General features: G+C 45.2%; 1 non-coding gene across 1 annotated transcript; it reads left to right on the top strand.

Moving 5' to 3' along the window:
* The first annotated feature begins 15,731 nt into the window (after positions 1-15,731).
* Positions 15,732-15,805, top strand: trnan-guu (transfer RNA asparagine (anticodon GUU)). The gene has a single exon. It is a non-coding gene; the product is annotated as a tRNA-Asn (tRNA).
* Positions 15,806-17,584: the final 1,779 nt, after the last annotated feature.

Below are 17,584 nucleotides of genomic sequence, written 5' to 3'. Positions count from 1 at the left end.
GCAGAACAGTGTGACATTGTTAAATGAGCTCTGTTTTGTGCTTCGTACAATTGTTGAATTGCCGCAACCGTTTTGACATTGTCCCCTTGTGAAATGGTTCTCCGACTGACGGAAAAAGTGCTGGGGAGAAATTTTGATTTGTACCACCAGATGGCAGAGATAAACAGATACCATCCCGCAGCGTCGATCTGGAAAAGCTGATGACTGGCAGGATTCTCCAGCTCACACGACCTGAGACTCGAATTCATTGAAACACTGGTTTGCAGTGTCTTGCGTGATTTTGCTGTGGTCGTCTCTGTGGTGCAATTGGCTAGCGCGTTCGGCTGTTAACCAAAAGGTTGGTGGCTCAAGCCCATCCAGGGACGTCGGCCCTTATTGAGCGTTTCATTTAGCGCCCCTGGACGTGCTTGTTCTACTCTCTGTGTTTGCATTGGTGTCTTCTTTTCCTGATTATTTAACAACGCTGCTCTGATCCATTAACTGACTGTTTCCATGCATTCATGATAAGCAATTTTCAATGAAATGAGCAAAAACCATGCACAGACGTCGAACCCATGCTAAATATATTAAGGTCGGTCGGGCTTCGAAAAAAGCAATGCAAATTCATTCAATGGCTGCACAATCTGGGACTGTTCCACCGCTGGGATTAGGGAAAACACGTTGAATGCGGTGGACCATTTTAATGATATTTTACCTGCATCAAATAAGTTCACTTTTATTGATGTACACTAAAAGTCCCTGGCTGACATTGTTCCAGTCCACTGCTAACAGCTGATCAAAGCAGGTGTGGAATTGCTCGTGACAGCTGAGCACCAAGCGCTGAATTTTCTTCAGTTTTCAAATCCAATTCTACACATCGTGACTCAGAATCACTGCTGTGAGAGTGGGAAATCGCTGCAAATACTCAACAGGACGGGCAACTTGTGAAAACTCTTTCAATTTTTGTTGTACAGACTTTTCTTGAAACTTCAAACTGGACCAAATGGCAATATAAAGCGTGTGTGTGTGTCTGTGGCTGTGGCTGTGATGGTTCTATCGAAACTGAGAGTCTTGATGTTATGAGGGCGATGCATTGTGAGTGTGTCAGTTGTAAATCTCCTTTTATTTTGATAATATATATCAGGTTCTAAATATATAAATATTGTGCACTTGAGTATTATGGGTGTATCAGTGTGCTCATTCTGAATAAATGTGTGTGTGTGTGTGCGTGTGTTACTTCGCAATGTATTTGTTTGTATCTGTGTTGTGTATACTTTTTTCTATGTGTCAAAGCAAAGTAAGAGAGCAATAAATAAGCAGAAAGTACACATAAACTCACACAATGCCACAACACGGTTCAGAAACAGGCACACAAACTCACACAGTCCGACAAAACGGTTCAGAAACCCGCAGACAAACTCACACAGTCCTAGAACACCGTTCAGAGACACAGTAAACTCACACCGTCCCACAACACGCTGCAAAGCCACACACAAACTCACACGGTCCCACAGCACGGTTCAGAGACATACACAAACTTACACAGTCCCACAACACGGTTCAGACACGCACACACAAACTCACTCAGTCCCGCCGTTCATTTAAAATACCTGTCGAGCACGATAGATCTTAAAACCAGAGACGTTCACCATCCTGACTGCACATATCCATTCCAGTAGCGAAAGGGGGAGCACTGGCTCCGGCCAGTTCTGATATAGCACGAGGCTTGTCAATCAAGTCATGCTCCACCCAGCCCAGATTGAGTCACCTACCAGGTCGCAGTTTACTGTGTGTCAGAACCTGCCCCTCAGGTGTGGGAGATTCCAAGCTTAGTCTGTCGGTTAAAAGGGCATGGGGGCAGATTGGCCTTTTGCCATGTGGCAGTATCCTCAAAAAAAGCCTCTTTGCCTGGGAAACCGGGTCTAACGGTAGCTACCTGGAGACGAACCGTCAAAATTGTGAGTGCAAAAGCAAACGAATGGTGGATGCTGGAAATCTGAAATAAAAAGAGAAAATGCAGGAAATGCGCAGCAACTCAGGCAGCACATCTGGAAAGACAAACAGTGTTAGACTTTCTGGTGGGTAGCCTTTCTTCACAACTGGATAAAGGTTAGAGATTGAACAGGTATAAAGCGAGTGCAGAGGCAGAGGGAAAGGCGAAGGGGCAAGGTCTGGGATAGGGTTGAACTGTGGCCTGGAGAGTTTGTCTGTCAGGGGAAAGATTTCCGCAGCAGAACAGTGTGACATTGTTAAATGAGCTCTGTTTTGTGCTTCGTACAATTGTTGAATTGCCGCAACCGTTTTGACATTGTCCCCTTGTGAAATGGTTCTCCGACTGACGGAAAAAGTGCTGGGGAGAAATTTTGATTTGTACCACCAGATGGCAGAGATAAACAGATACCATCCCGCAGCGTCGATCTGGAAAAGCTGATGACTGGCAGGATTCTCCAGCTCACACGACCTGAGACTCGAATTCATTGTAACACTGGTTTGCAGTGTCTTGGGTGATTTTGTTGTGGTCGTCTCTGTGGCGCAATTGGCTAGCGCATTCGGCTATTAACCGAAGGGTTGGTGTTTCAAGCCCACCCAGGGTCGTCGGCCATTGTTGAGCGTTTTACTTAGCGCCCCTGGACGTGCTTGTTCTACTCTCTGTGTTTGCATTGGTGTCTTCTTTTCCTGATTATTTAACAACGCTGCTCTGATCCATTACCTGACTGTTTCCATGCATTCATGATAAGCAATTTTCAATGAAATGAGCAAAAACCATGCACAGACGTCGAACCCATATATTAAGGACGGTCGGGCTACGAAAAAAGCAATGCAAATTCATTCAATGGCTGCACAATCTGGGACTGTTCCACCGCTGGGATTAGGGAAAACAAGTTGAATGCGGTGGACCATTTTAATGATATTTTACCTGCATCAAATAAGTTCACTTTTATTGATGTACAGTAAAAGTCCCTGGCTGACATTGTTCCAGTCCACTGCTGACAGCTGATCAAAGCAGGTGTGGAATTGCTCGTGACAGCTGAGCACCAAGCGCTGAATTTTCTTCAGTTTTCAAATCCAATTCCACACATCGTGACTCAGAATCACTGCTGTGAGAGTGGGAAATCGCTGCAAATACTCAACAGGACGGGCAACTTGTGAAAACTCTTTCAATTTTTGTTGTACAGACTTTTCTTGAAACTTCAAACTGGACCATATGGCAATATAAAGCGTGTGTGTGTGTCTGTGGCTGTGGCTGTGATGGTTCTATCGAAACTGAGAGTCTTGATGTTATGAGGGCGATGCATTGTGAGTGTGTCAGTTGTAAATCTCCTTTTATTTTGATAATATATATCAGGTTCTAAATATATAAATATTGTGCACTTGAGTATTATGGGTGTATCAGTGTGCTCATTCTGAATAAATGTGTGTTTGTGTGTGCGTGTGTTACTTCTCAATGTATTTGTGTGTATCTGTGTTGTGTATACATTTTTCTATGTGTCAAAGCAAAGTAAGAGAGCAATAAATAAGCAGAAAGTACACATAAACTCACACAATGCCACAACACGGTTCAGAAACAAGCACACAAACTCACACAGTCCGACAAAACGGTTCAGAAACCCGCAGACAAACTCACACAGTCCAAGAACACCGTTCAGAGACACATTAAACTCACACCGTCCCACAACACGCTGCAAAGCCACACACAAACTCACACGGTCCCACAGCACGGTTCAGAGACATACACAAACTTACACAGTCCCACAACACGGTTCAGACACGCACACACAATCTGACTCAGTCCCGCCGTTCATTTAAAATACCTGTCGAGCACGATAGATCTTAAAACCAGAGACGTTCACCATCCTGACTGCACATATCCATTCCAGTAGCGAAAGGGGGAGCACTGGCTCCGGCCAGTTCTGATTTAGCACGAGGCTTGTCAATCAAGTCATGCTCCACCCAGCCCAGATTGAGTCACCTACCAGGTCGCAGTTTACTGTGTGTCAGAACCTGCCCCTCAGGTGTGGGAGATTCCAAGCTTAGTCTGTCGGTTAAAAGGGCATGGGGGCAGATTGGCCTTTTGCCATGTGGCAGTATCCTCAATAAAAGCTTCTTTGCCTGGGAAACCGGGTCTAATGGTAGCTACCTGGAGACGAACCGTCAACATTGTGAGTGCAAAAGCAAACGAATGGTGGATGCTGGAAATCTGAAATGAAAAGAGAAAATGCAGGAAATGCGCAGCAACTCAGGCAGCACATCTGGAAAGACAAACAGTGTTAGACTTTCTGGTGGGTAGCCTATCTTCACAACTGGATAAAGGTTACGGATTGAACAGGTATAAAGCGAGTGCAGAGGCAGAGGGAAAGGCGAAGGGGCAAGGTGTGGGATAGGGTGGAACTGTGGCCTGGAGAGTTTGTCTGTCAGGGCAAAGATTTCCGCAGCAGAACAGTGTGACATTGTTAAATGAGCTCTGTTTTGTGCTTCGTACAATTGTTGAATTGCCGCAACCGTTTTGACATTGTCCCCTTGTGAAATGGTTCTCCGACTGACGGAAAAAGTGCTGGGGAGAAATTTTGATTTGTACCACCAGATGGCAGAGATAAACAGATACCATCCCGCAGCGTCGATCTGGAAAAGCTGATGACTGGCAGGATTCTCCAGCTCACACGACCTGAGACTCGAATTCATTGAAACACTGGTTTGCAGTGTCTTGCGTGATTTTGCTGTGGTCGTCTCTGTGGTGCAATTGGCTAGCGCGTTCGGCTGTTAACCAAAAGGTTGGTGGCTCAAGCCCATCCAGGGACGTCGGCCCTTATTGAGCGTTTCATTTAGCGCCCCTGGACGTGCTTGTTCTACTCTCTGTGTTTGCATTGGTGTCTTCTTTTCCTGATTATTTAACAACGCTGCTCTGATCCATTAACTGACTGTTTCCATGCATTCATGATAAGCAATTTTCAATGAAATGAGCAAAAACCATGCACAGACGTCGAACCCATGCTAAATATATTAAGGTCGGTCGGGCTTCGAAAAAAGCAATGCAAATTCATTCAATGGCTGCACAATCTGGGACTGTTCCACCGCTGGGATTAGGGAAAACACGTTGAATGCGGTGGACCATTTTAATGATATTTTACCTGCATCAAATAAGTTCACTTTTATTGATGTACACTAAAAGTCCCTGGCTGACATTGTTCCAGTCCACTGCTAACAGCTGATCAAAGCAGGTGTGGAATTGCTCGTGACAGCTGAGCACCAAGCGCTGAATTTTCTTCAGTTTTCAAATCCAATTCTACACATCGTGACTCAGAATCACTGCTGTGAGAGTGGGAAATCGCTGCAAATACTCAACAGGACGGGCAACTTGTGAAAACTCTTTCAATTTTTGTTGTACAGACTTTTCTTGAAACTTCAAACTGGACCAAATGGCAATATAAAGCGTGTGTGTGTGTCTGTGGCTGTGGCTGTGATGGTTCTATCGAAACTGAGAGTCTTGATGTTATGAGGGCGATGCATTGTGAGTGTGTCAGTTGTAAATCTCCTTTTATTTTGATAATATATATCAGGTTCTAAATATATAAATATTGTGCACTTGAGTATTATGGGTGTATCAGTGTGCTCATTCTGAATAAATGTGTGTGTGTGTGTGCGTGTGTTACTTCGCAATGTATTTGTTTGTATCTGTGTTGTGTATACTTTTTTCTATGTGTCAAAGCAAAGTAAGAGAGCAATAAATAAGCAGAAAGTACACATAAACTCACACAATGCCACAACACGGTTCAGAAACAGGCACACAAACTCACACAGTCCGACAAAACGGTTCAGAAACCCGCAGACAAACTCACAGTCCTAGAACACCGTTCAGAGACACAGTAAACTCACACCGTCCCACAACACGCTGCAAAGCCACACACAAACTCACACGGTCCCACAGCACGGTTCAGAGACATACACAAACTTACACAGTCCCACAACACGGTTCAGACACGCACACACAAACTCACTCAGTCCCGCCGTTCATTTAAAATACCTGTCGAGCACGATAGATCTTAAAACCAGAGACGTTCACCATCCTGACTGCACATATCCATTCCAGTAGCGAAAGGGGGAGCACTGGCTCCGGCCAGTTCTGATATAGCACGAGGCTTGTCAATCAAGTCATGCTCCACCCAGCCCAGATTGAGTCACCTACCAGGTCGCAGTTTACTGTGTGTCAGAACCTGCCCCTCAGGTGTGGGAGATTCCAAGCTTAGTCTGTCGGTTAAAAGGGCATGGGGGCAGATTGGCCTTTTGCCATGTGGCAGTATCCTCAAAAAAAGCCTCTTTGCCTGGGAAACCGGGTCTAACGGTAGCTACCTGGAGACGAACCGTCAAAATTGTGAGTGCAAAAGCAAACGAATGGTGGATGCTGGAAATCTGAAATAAAAAGAGAAAATGCAGGAAATGCGCAGCAACTCAGGCAGCACATCTGGAAAGACAAACAGTGTTAGACTTTCTGGTGGGTAGCCTTTCTTCACAACTGGATAAAGGTTAGAGATTGAACAGGTATAAAGCGAGTGCAGAGGCAGAGGGAAAGGCGAAGGGGCAAGGTCTGGGATAGGGTTGAACTGTGGCCTGGAGAGTTTGTCTGTCAGGGGAAAGATTTCCGCAGCAGAACAGTGTGACATTGTTAAATGAGCTCTGTTTTGTGCTTCGTACAATTGTTGAATTGCCGCAACCGTTTTGACATTGTCCCCTTGTGAAATGGTTCTCCGACTGACGGAAAAAGTGCTGGGGAGAAATTTTGATTTGTACCACCAGATGGCAGAGATAAACAGATACCATCCCGCAGCGTCGATCTGGAAAAGCTGATGACTGGCAGGATTCTCCAGCTCACACGACCTGAGACTCGAATTCATTGTAACACTGGTTTGCAGTGTCCTGGGTGATTTTGTTGTGGTCGTCTCTGTGGCGCAATTGGCTAGCGCATTCGGCTATTAACCGAAGGGTTGGTGTTTCAAGCCCACCCAGGGTCGTCGGCCATTGTTGAGCGTTTTACTTAGCGCCCCTGGACGTGCTTGTTCTACTCTCTGTGTTTGCATTGGTGTCTTCTTTTCCTGATTATTTAACAACGCTGCTCTGATCCATTACCTGACTGTTTCCATGCATTCATGATAAGCAATTTTCAATGAAATGAGCAAAAACCATGCACAGACGTCGAACCCATATATTAAGGACGGTCGGGCTACGAAAAAAGCAATGCAAATTCATTCAATGGCTGCACAATCTGGGACTGTTCCACCGCTGGGATTAGGGAAAACAAGTTGAATGCGGTGGACCATTTTAATGATATTTTACCTGCATCAAATAAGTTCACTTTTATTGATGTACAGTAAAAGTCCCTGGCTGACATTGTTCCAGTCCACTGCTGACAGCTGATCAAAGCAGGTGTGGAATTGCTCGTGACAGCTGAGCACCAAGCGCTGAATTTTCTTCAGTTTTCAAATCCAATTCCACACATCGTGACTCAGAATCACTGCTGTGAGAGTGGGAAATCGCTGCAAATACTCAACAGGACGGGCAACTTGTGAAAACTCTTTCAATTTTTGTTGTACAGACTTTTCTTGAAACTTCAAACTGGACCATATGGCAATATAAAGCGTGTGTGTGTGTCTGTGGCTGTGGCTGTGATGGTTCTATCGAAACTGAGAGTCTTGATGTTATGAGGGCGATGCATTGTGAGTGTGTCAGTTGTAAATCTCCTTTTATTTTGATAATATATATCAGGTTCTAAATATATAAATATTGTGCACTTGAGTATTATGGGTGTATCCGTGTGCTCATTCTGAATAAATGTGTGTTTGTGTGTGCGTGTGTTACTTCTCAATGTATTTGTGTGTATCTGTGTTGTGTATACATTTTTCTATGTGTCAAAGCAAAGTAAGAGAGCAATAAATAAGCAGAAAGTACACATAAACTCACACAATGCCACAACACGGTTCAGAAACAAGCACACAAACTCACACAGTCCGACAAAACGGTTCAGAAACCCGCAGACAAACTCACACAGTCCAAGAACACCGTTCAGAGACACATTAAACTCACACCGTCCCACAACACGCTGCAAAGCCACACACAAACTCACACGGTCCCACAGCACGGTTCAGAGACATACACAAACTTACACAGTCCCACAACACGGTTCAGACACGCACACACAATCTGACTCAGTCCCGCCGTTCATTTAAAATACCTGTCGAGCACGATAGATCTTAAAACCAGAGACGTTCACCATCCTGACTGCACATATCCATTCCAGTCGCGAAAGGGGGAGCACTGGCTCCGGCCAGTTCTGATTTAGCACGGGGCTTGTCAATCAAGTCATGCTCCACCCAGCCCAGATTGAGTCACCTACCAGGTCGCAGTTTACTGTGTGTCAGAACCTGCCCCTCAGGTGTGGGAGATTCCAAGCTTAGTCTGTCGGTTAAAAGGGCATGGGGGCAGATTGGCCTTTTGCCATGTGGCAGTATCCTCAATAAAAGCCTCTTTGCCTGGGAAACCGGGTCTAACGGTAGCTACCTGGAGACGAACCGTCAACATTGTGAGTGCAAAAGCAAACGAATGGTGGATGCTGGAAATCTGAAATGAAAAGAGAAAATGCAGGAAATGCGCAGCAACTCAGGCAGCACATCTGGAAAGACAAACAGTGTTAGACTTTCTGGTGGGTAGCCTATCTTCACAACTGGATAAAGGTTACGGATTGAACAGGTATAAAGCGAGTGCAGAGGCAGAGGGAAAGGCGAAGGGGCAAGGTGTGGGATAGGGTGGAACTGTGGCCTGGAGAGTTTGTCTGTCAGGGGAAAGATTTCCGCAGCAGAACAGTGTGACATTGTTAAATGAGCTCTGTTTTGTGCTTCGTACAATTGTTGAATTGCCGCAACCGTTTTGACATTGTCCCCTTGTGAAATGGTTCTCCGACTGACGGAAAAAGTGCTGGGGAGAAATTTTGATTTGTACCACCAGATGGCAGAGATAAACAGATACCATCCCGCAGCGTCGATCTGGAAAAGCTGATGACTGGCAGGATTCTCCAGCTCACACGACCTGAGACTCGAATTCATTGAAACACTGGTTTGCAGTGTCGTGCGTGATTTTGCTGTGGTCGTCTCTGTGGTGCAATTGGCTAGCGCGTTCGGCTGTTAACCTAAAGGTTGGTGGCTCAAGCCCATCCAGGGACGTCGGCCCTTATTGAGCGTTTCATTTAGCGCCCCTGGACGTGCTTGTTCTACTCTCTGTGTTTGCATTGGTGTCTTCTTTTCCTGATTATTTAACAACGCTGCTCTGATCCATTACCTGACTGTTTCCATGCATTCATGATAAGCAATTTTCAATGAAATGAGCAAAAACCATGCACAGACGTCGAACCCATGCTAAATAAATTAAGGTCGGTCGGGCTTCGAAAAAAGCAATGCAAATTCATTCAATGGCTGCACAATCTGGGACTGTTCCACCGCTGGGATTAGGGAAAACAAGTTGAATGCGGTGGACCATTTTAATGATATTTTACCTGCATCAAATAAGTTCACTTTTATTGATGTACACTAAAAGTCCCTGGCTGACATTGTTCCAGTCCACTGCTAACAGCTGATCAAAGCAGGTGTGGAATTGCTCGTGACAGCTGAGCACCAAGCGCTGAATTTTCTTCAGTTTTCAAATCCAATTCTACACATCGTGACTCAGAATCACTGCTGTGAGAGTGGGAAATCGCTGCAAATACTCAACAGGACGGGCAACTTGTGAAAACTCTTTCAATTTTTGTTGTACAGACTTTTCTTGAAACTTCAAACTGGACCAAATGGCAATATAAAGCGTGTGTGTGTGTCTGTGGCTGTGGCTGTGATGGTTCTATCGAAACTGAGAGTCTTGATGTTATGAGGGCGATGCATTGTGAGTGTGTCAGTTGTAAATCTCCTTTTATTTTGATAATATATATCAGGTTCTAAATATATAAATATTGTGCACTTGAGTATTATGGGTGTATCAGTGTGCTCATTCTGAATAAATGTGTGTTTGTGTGTGCGTGTGTTACTTCTCAATGTATTTGTGTGTATCTGTGATGTGTATACTTTTTTCTATGTGTCAAAGCAAAGTAAGAGAGCAATAAATAAGCAGAAAGTACACATAAACTCACACATTGCCACAACACGGTTCAGAAACATGCACACAAACTCACACAGTCCGACAAAACGGTTCAGAAACCCGCAGACAAACTCACACAGTCCTAGAACACCGTTCAGAGACACAGTAAACTCACACCGTCCCACAACACGCTGCAAAGCCACACACAAACTCACACGGTCCCACAGCACGGTTCAGAGACATACACAAACTTACACAGTCCCACAACACGGTTCAGACACGCACACACAATCTCACTCAGTCCCGCCGTTCATTTAAAATACCTGTCGAGCACGATAGATCTTAAAACCAGAGACGTTCACCATCCTGACTGCACATATCCATTCCAGTAGCGAAAGGGGGAGCACTGGCTCCGGCCAGTTCTGATATAGCACGAGGCTTGTCAATCAAGTCATGCTCCACCCAGCCCAGATTGAGTCACCTACCAGGTCACAGTTTACTGTGTGTCAGAACCTGCCCCTCAGGTGTGGGAGATTCCAAGCTTAGTCTGTCGGTTAAAAGGGCATGGGAGCAGATTGGCCTTTTGCCATGTGGCAGTATCCTCAAAAAAAGCCTCTTTGCCTGGGAAACCGGGTCTAACGGTAGCTACCTGGAGACGAACCGTCAACATTGTGAGTGCAAAAGCAAACGAATGGTGGATGCTGGAAATCTGAAATGAAAAGAGAAAATGCAGCAAATGCGCAGCAACTCAGGCAGCACATCTGGAAAGACAAACAGTGTTAGACTTTCTGGTGGGTAGCCTTTCTTCACAACTGGATAAAGGTTAGAGATTGAACAGGTATAAAGCGAGTGCAGAGGCAGAGGGAAAGGCGAAGGGGCAAGGTCTGGGATAGGGTTGAACTGTGGCCTGGAGAGTTTGTCTGTCAGGGGAAAGATTTCCGCAGCAGAACAGTGTGACATTGTTAAATGAGCTCTGTTTTGTGCTTCGTACAATTGTTGAATTGCCGCAACCGTTTTGACATTGTCCCCTTGTGAAATGGTTCTCCGACTGACGGAAAAAGTGCTGGGGAGAAATTTTGATTTGTACCACCAGATGGCAGAGATAAACAGATACCATCCCGCAGCGTCGATCTGGAAAAGCTGATGACTGGCAGGATTCTCCAGCTCACACGACCTGAGACTCGAATTCATTGTAACACTGGTTTGCAGTGTCTTGGGTGATTTTGTTGTGGTCGTCTCTGTGGCGCAATTGGCTAGCGCATTCGGCTGTTAACCGAAGGGTTGGTGTTTCAAGCCCACCCAGGGTCGTCGGCCATTATTGAGCGTTTTACTTAGCGCCCCTGGACGTGCTTGTTCTACTCTCTGTGTTTGCATTGGTGTCTTCTTTTCCTGATTATTTAACAACGCTGCTCTGATCCATTACCTGACTGTTTCCATGCATTCATGATAAGCAATTTTCAATGAAATGAGCAAAAACCATGCACAGACGTCGAACCCATATATTAAGGACGGTCGGGCTACGAAAAAAGCAATGCAAATTCATTCAATGGCTGCACAATCTGGGACTGTTCCACCGCTGGGATTAGGGAAAACAAGTTGAATGCGGTGGACCATTTTAATGATATTTTACCTGCATCAAATAAGTTCACTTTTATTGATGTACAGTAAAAGTCCCTGGCTGACATTGTTCCAGTCCACTGCTGACAGCTGATCAAAGCAGGTGTGGAATTGCTCTTGACAGCTGAGCACCAAGCGCTGAATTTTCTTCAGTTTTCAAATCCAATTCCACACATCGTGACTCAGAATCACTGCTGTGAGAGTGGGAAATCGCTGCAAATACTCAACAGGACGGGCAACTTGTGAAAACTCTTTCAATTTTTGTTGTACAGACTTTTCTTGAAACTTCAAACTGGACCATATGGCAATATAAAGCGTGTGTGTGTGTCTGTGGCTGTGGCTGTGATGGTTCTATCGAAACTGAGAGTCTTGATGTTATGAGGGCGATGCATTGTGAGTGTGTCAGTTGTAAATCTCCTTTTATTTTGATAATATATATCAGGTTCTAAATATATAAATATTGTGCACTTGAGTATTATGGGTGTATCAGTGTGCTCATTCTGAATAAATGTGTGTTTGTGTGTGCGTGTGTTACTTCTCAATGTATTTGTGTGTATCTGTGTTGTGTATACATTTTTCTATGTGTCAAAGCAAAGTAAGAGAGCAATAAATAAGCAGAAAGTACACATAAACTCACACAATGCCACAACACGGTTCAGAAACAAGCACACAAACTCACACAGTCCGACAAAACGGTTCAGAAACCCGCAGACAAACTCACACAGTCCAAGAACACCGTTCAGAGACACATTAAACTCACACCGTCCCACAACACGCTGCAAAGCCACACACAAACTCACACGGTCCCACAGCACGGTTCAGAGACATACACAGACTTACACAGTCCCACAACACGGTTCAGACACGCACACACAATCTGACTCAGTCCCGCCGTTCATTTAAAATACCTGTCGAGCACGATAGATCTTAAAACCAGAGACGTTCACCATCCTGACTGCACATATCCATTCCAGTTGCGAAAGGGGGAGCACTGGCTCTGGCCAGTTCTGATTTAGCACGAGGCTTGTCAATCAAGTCATGCTCCACCCAGCCCAGATTGAGTCACCTACCAGGTCGCAGTTTACTGTGTGTCAGAACCTGCCCCTCAGGTGTGGGAGATTCCAAGCTTAGTCTGTCGGTTAAAAGGGCATGGGGGCAGATTGGCCTTTTGCCATGTGGCAGTATCCTCAATAAAAGCCTCTTTGCCTGGGAAACCGGGTCTAACGGTAGCTACCTGGAGACGAACCGTCAACATTGTGAGTGCAAAAGCAAACGAATGGTGGATGCTGGAAATCTGAAATGAAAAGAGAAAATGCAGGAAATGCGCAGCAACTCAGGCAGCACATCTGGAAAGACAAACAGTGTTAGACTTTCTGGTGGGTAGCCTATCTTCACAACTGGATAAAGGTTACGGATTGAACAGGCATAAAGCGAGTGCAGAGGCAGAGGGAAAGGCGAAGGGGCAAGGTGTGGGATAGGGTGGAACTGTGGCCTGGAGAGTTTGTCTGTCAGGGGAAAGATTTCCGCAGCAGAACAGTGTGACATTGTTAAATGAGCTCTGTTTTGTGCTTCGTACAATTGTTGAATTGCCGCAACCGTTTTGACATTGTCCCCTTGTGAAATGGTTCTCCGACTGACGGAAAAAGTGCTGGGGAGAAATTTTGATTTGTACCACCAGATGGCAGAGATAAACAGATACCATCCCGCAGCGTCGATCTGGAAAAGCTGATGACTGGCAGGATTCTCCAGCTCACACGACCTGAGACTCGAATTCATTGAAACGCTGGTTTGCAGTGTCTTGCATGATTTTGCTGTGGTCGTCTCTGTGGTGCAATTGGCTAGCGCGTTCGGCTGTTAGCCAAAAGGTTGGTGGCTCAAGCCCATCCAGGGACGTCGGCCCTTATTGAGTGTTTCATTTAGCGCCCCTGGACGTGCTTGTTCTACTCTCTGTGTTTGCATTGGTGTCTTCTTTTCCTGATTATTTAACAACGCTGCTCTGATCCATTACCTGACTGTTTCCATGCATTCATGATAAGCAATTTTCAATGAAATGAGCAAAAACCATGCACAGACGTCGAACCCATGCTAAATATATTAAGGTCGGTCGGGCTTCGAAAAAAGCAATGCAAATTCATTCAATGGCTGCACAATCTGGGACTGTTCCACCGCTGGGATTAGGGAAAACACGTTGAATGCGGTGGACCATTTTAATGATATTTTACCTGCATCAAATAAGTTCACTTTTATTGATGTACACTAAAAGTCCCTGGCTGACATTGTTCCAGTCCACTGCTAACAGCTGATCAAAGCAGGTGTGGAATTGCTCGTGACAGCTGAGCACCAAGCGCTGAATTTTCTTCAGTTTTCAAATCCAATTCTACACATCGTGACTCAGAATCACTGCTGTGAGAGTGGGAAATCGCTGCAAATACTCAACAGGACGGGCAACTTGTGAAAACTCTTTCAATTTTTGTTGTACAGACTTTTCTTGAAACTTCAAACTGGACCAAATGGCAATATAAAGCGTGTGTGTGTGTCTGTGGCTGTGGCTGTGATGGTTCTATCGAAACTGAGAGTCTTGATGTTATGAGGGCGATGCATTGTGAGTGTGTCAGTTGTAAATCTCCTTTTATTTTGATAATATATATCAGGTTCTAAATATATAAATTTTGTGCACTTGAGTATTTTGGGTGTATCAGTGTGCTCATTCTGAATAAATGTGTGTTTGTGTGTGCGTGTGTTACTTCTCAATGTATTTGTGTGTATCTGTGTTGTGTATACATTTTTCTATGTGTCAAAGCAAAGTAAGAGAGCAATAAATAAGCAGAAAGTACACATAAACTCACACAATGCCACAACACGGTTCAGAAACAAGCACACAAACTCACACAGTCCGACAAAACGGTTCAGAAACCCGCAGACAAACTCACACAGTCCTAGAACACCGTTCAGAGACACATTAAACTCACACCGTCCCACAACACGCTGCAAAGCCACTCACAAACTCACACGGTCCCACAGCACGGTTCAGAGACATACACAAACTTACACAGTCCCACAACACGGTTCAGACACGCACACACAATCTCACTCAGTCCCGCCGTTCATTTAAAATACCTGTCGAGCACGATAGATCTTAAAACCAGAGACGTTCACCATCCTGACTGCACATATCCATTCCAGTAGCGAAAGGAGGAGCACTGGCTCCGGCCAGTTCTGATACAGCACGAGGCTTGTCAATCAAGTCATGCTCCACCCAGCCCAGATTGAGTCACCGACCAGGTCGCAGTTTACTGTGTGTCAGAACCTGCCCCTCAGGTGTGGGAGATTCCAAGCTTAGTCTGTCGGTTAAAAGGGCATGGGGCCAGATTGGCCATTTGCCATGTGGCAGTATCCTCAAAAAAAGCCTCTTTGCCTGGGAAACCAGGTCTAACGGTAGCTACCTGGAGACGAACCGTCAACATTGTGAGTGCAAAAGCAAACGAATGGTGGATGCTGGAAAACTGAAATGAAAAGAGAAAATGCAGGAAATGCGCAGCAACTCAGGCAGCACATCTGGAAAGACAAACAGTGTTAGACTTTCTGGTGGGTAGCCTTTCTTCACAACTGGATAAAGGTTAGAGATTGAACAGGTATAAAGCGAGTGCAGAGGCAGAGGGAAAGGCGAAGGGGCAAGGTCTAGGATAGGGTTGAACTGTGGCCTGGAGAGTTTGTCTGTCAGGGGAAAGATTTCCGCAGCAGAACAGTGTGACATTGTTAAATGAGCTCTGTTTTGTGCTTCGTACAATTGTTGAATTGCCGCAACCGTTTTGACATTGTCCCCTTGTGAAATGGTTCTCCGACTGACGGAAAAAGTGCTGGGGAGAAATTTTGATTTGTACCACCAGATGGCAGAGATAAACAGATACCATCCCGCAGTGTCGATCTGGAAAAGCTGATGACTGGCAGGATTCTCCAGCTCACACGACCTGAGACTCGAATTCATTGAAACACTGGTTTGCAGTGTCTTGGGTGATTTTGCTGTGGTCGTCTCTGTGGCACAATTGGCTAGTGCGTTCGGCTGTTAATCGAAAAGTTGGTGGTTCAAACCCACCCAGGGACGTCGGCCATTATTGAGCATTTTACTTAGCGCCCCTGGACGTGCTTGTTCTCCTCTCTGTGTTTGCATTGGTGTCTTCTTTTCCTGATTATTAAACAACGCTGCTCTGATCCATTACCTGACTGTTTCCATGCATTCATGATAAGCAATTTTCAATGAAATGAGCAAAAACCATGCACAGACGTCGAACCCATATATTAAGGACGGTCGGGCTTCGAAAAAAGCAATGCAAATTCATTCAATGGCTGCACAATCTGGGACTGTTCCACCGCTGGGATTAGGGAAAACAAGTTGAATGTGGTGGACCATTTTAATGATATTTTACCTGCATCAAATAAGTTCACTTTTATTGATGTACACTAAAAGTCCCTGGCTGACATTGTTCCAGTCCACTGCTAACAGCTGATCAAAGCAGGTGTGGAATTGCTCGTGACAGCTGAGCACCAAGCGCTGAATTTTCTTCAGTTTTCAAATCCAATTCCACACATCGTGACTCAGAATCACTGCTCTGAGAGTGGGAAATCGCTGCAAATACTCAACAGGACGGGCAACTTGTGAAAACTCTTTCAATTTTTGTTGTACAGACTTTTCTTAAAACTTCAAACTGGACCATATGGCAATATAAAGCGTGTGTGTGTCTCTGTGGCTGTGGCTGTGATGGTTCTATCGAAACTGAGAGTCTTGATGTTATGAGGGCGATGCATTGTGAGTGTGTCAGTTGTAAATCTCATTTTATTTTGATAATATATATCAGGTTCTAAATATATAAATATTGTGCACTTGAGTATTATGGGTGTATCAGTGTGCTCATTCTGAATAAATGTGTGTGTGCGCGTGTGTTACTTCTCAATGTATTTGTGTGTATCTGTGTTGTGTATACATTTTTCTATATGTCAAAGCAAAGTAAGAGAGCAATAAATAAGCAGAAAGTACACATAAACTCACACAATGCCACAACACGGTTCAGAAACACGCACACAAACTCACACAGTCCGACAAAACGGTTCAGAAACCCGCAGACAAACTCACACAGTCCTAGAACACCGTTCAGAGACACATTAAACTCACAGCGTCCCACAACACGCTGCAAAGCCACACACAAACTCACACGGTCCCACAGCACGGTTCAGAGACATACACAAACTTACACAGTCCCACAACACGGTTCAGACACGCACACACAATCTCACTCAGTCCCGCCGTTCATTTAAAATACCTGTCGAGCACGATAGATCTTAAAACCAGAGACGTTCACCATCCTGACTGCACATATCCATTCCAGTAGCGAAAGGGGGAGCACTGGCTCCGGCCAGTTCTGATATAGCACGAGGCTTGTCAATCAAGTCATGCTCCACCCAGCCCAGATTGAGTCACCTGCCAGGTCGCAGTTTACTGTGTGTCATAACCTGCCCCTCAGGTGTGGGAGATTCCAAGCTTAGTCTGTCGGTTGAAAGGGCATGGGGGCAGATTGGCCTTTTGAATTGTGGCAGTATCCTCAATAAAAGCCTCTTTGCCTGGGAAACCGGGTCTAACGGTAGCTACCTGGAGACGAACCGTCAACATTGTGAGTGCAAAAGCAAACGAATGGTGGATGCTGGAAATCTGAAATGAAAAGAGAAAATGCAGGAAATGCGCAGCAACTCAGGCAGCACATCTGGAAAGACAAACAGTGTTAGACTTTCTGGTGGGTAGCCTTTCTTCACAACTGGATAAAGGTTAGAGATTGAACAGGCATAAAGCGAGTGCAGAGGCAGAGGGCAAGGCGAAGGCGCAGGGTCTGGG

This window comes from Heterodontus francisci, chromosome 22, assembly GCF_036365525.1.
Source record: "Heterodontus francisci isolate sHetFra1 chromosome 22, sHetFra1.hap1, whole genome shotgun sequence".
Taxonomy (NCBI): Eukaryota; Metazoa; Chordata; class Chondrichthyes; order Heterodontiformes; family Heterodontidae; genus Heterodontus; species Heterodontus francisci.
This window is presented reverse-complemented; position numbering and strand designations above follow the sequence as displayed.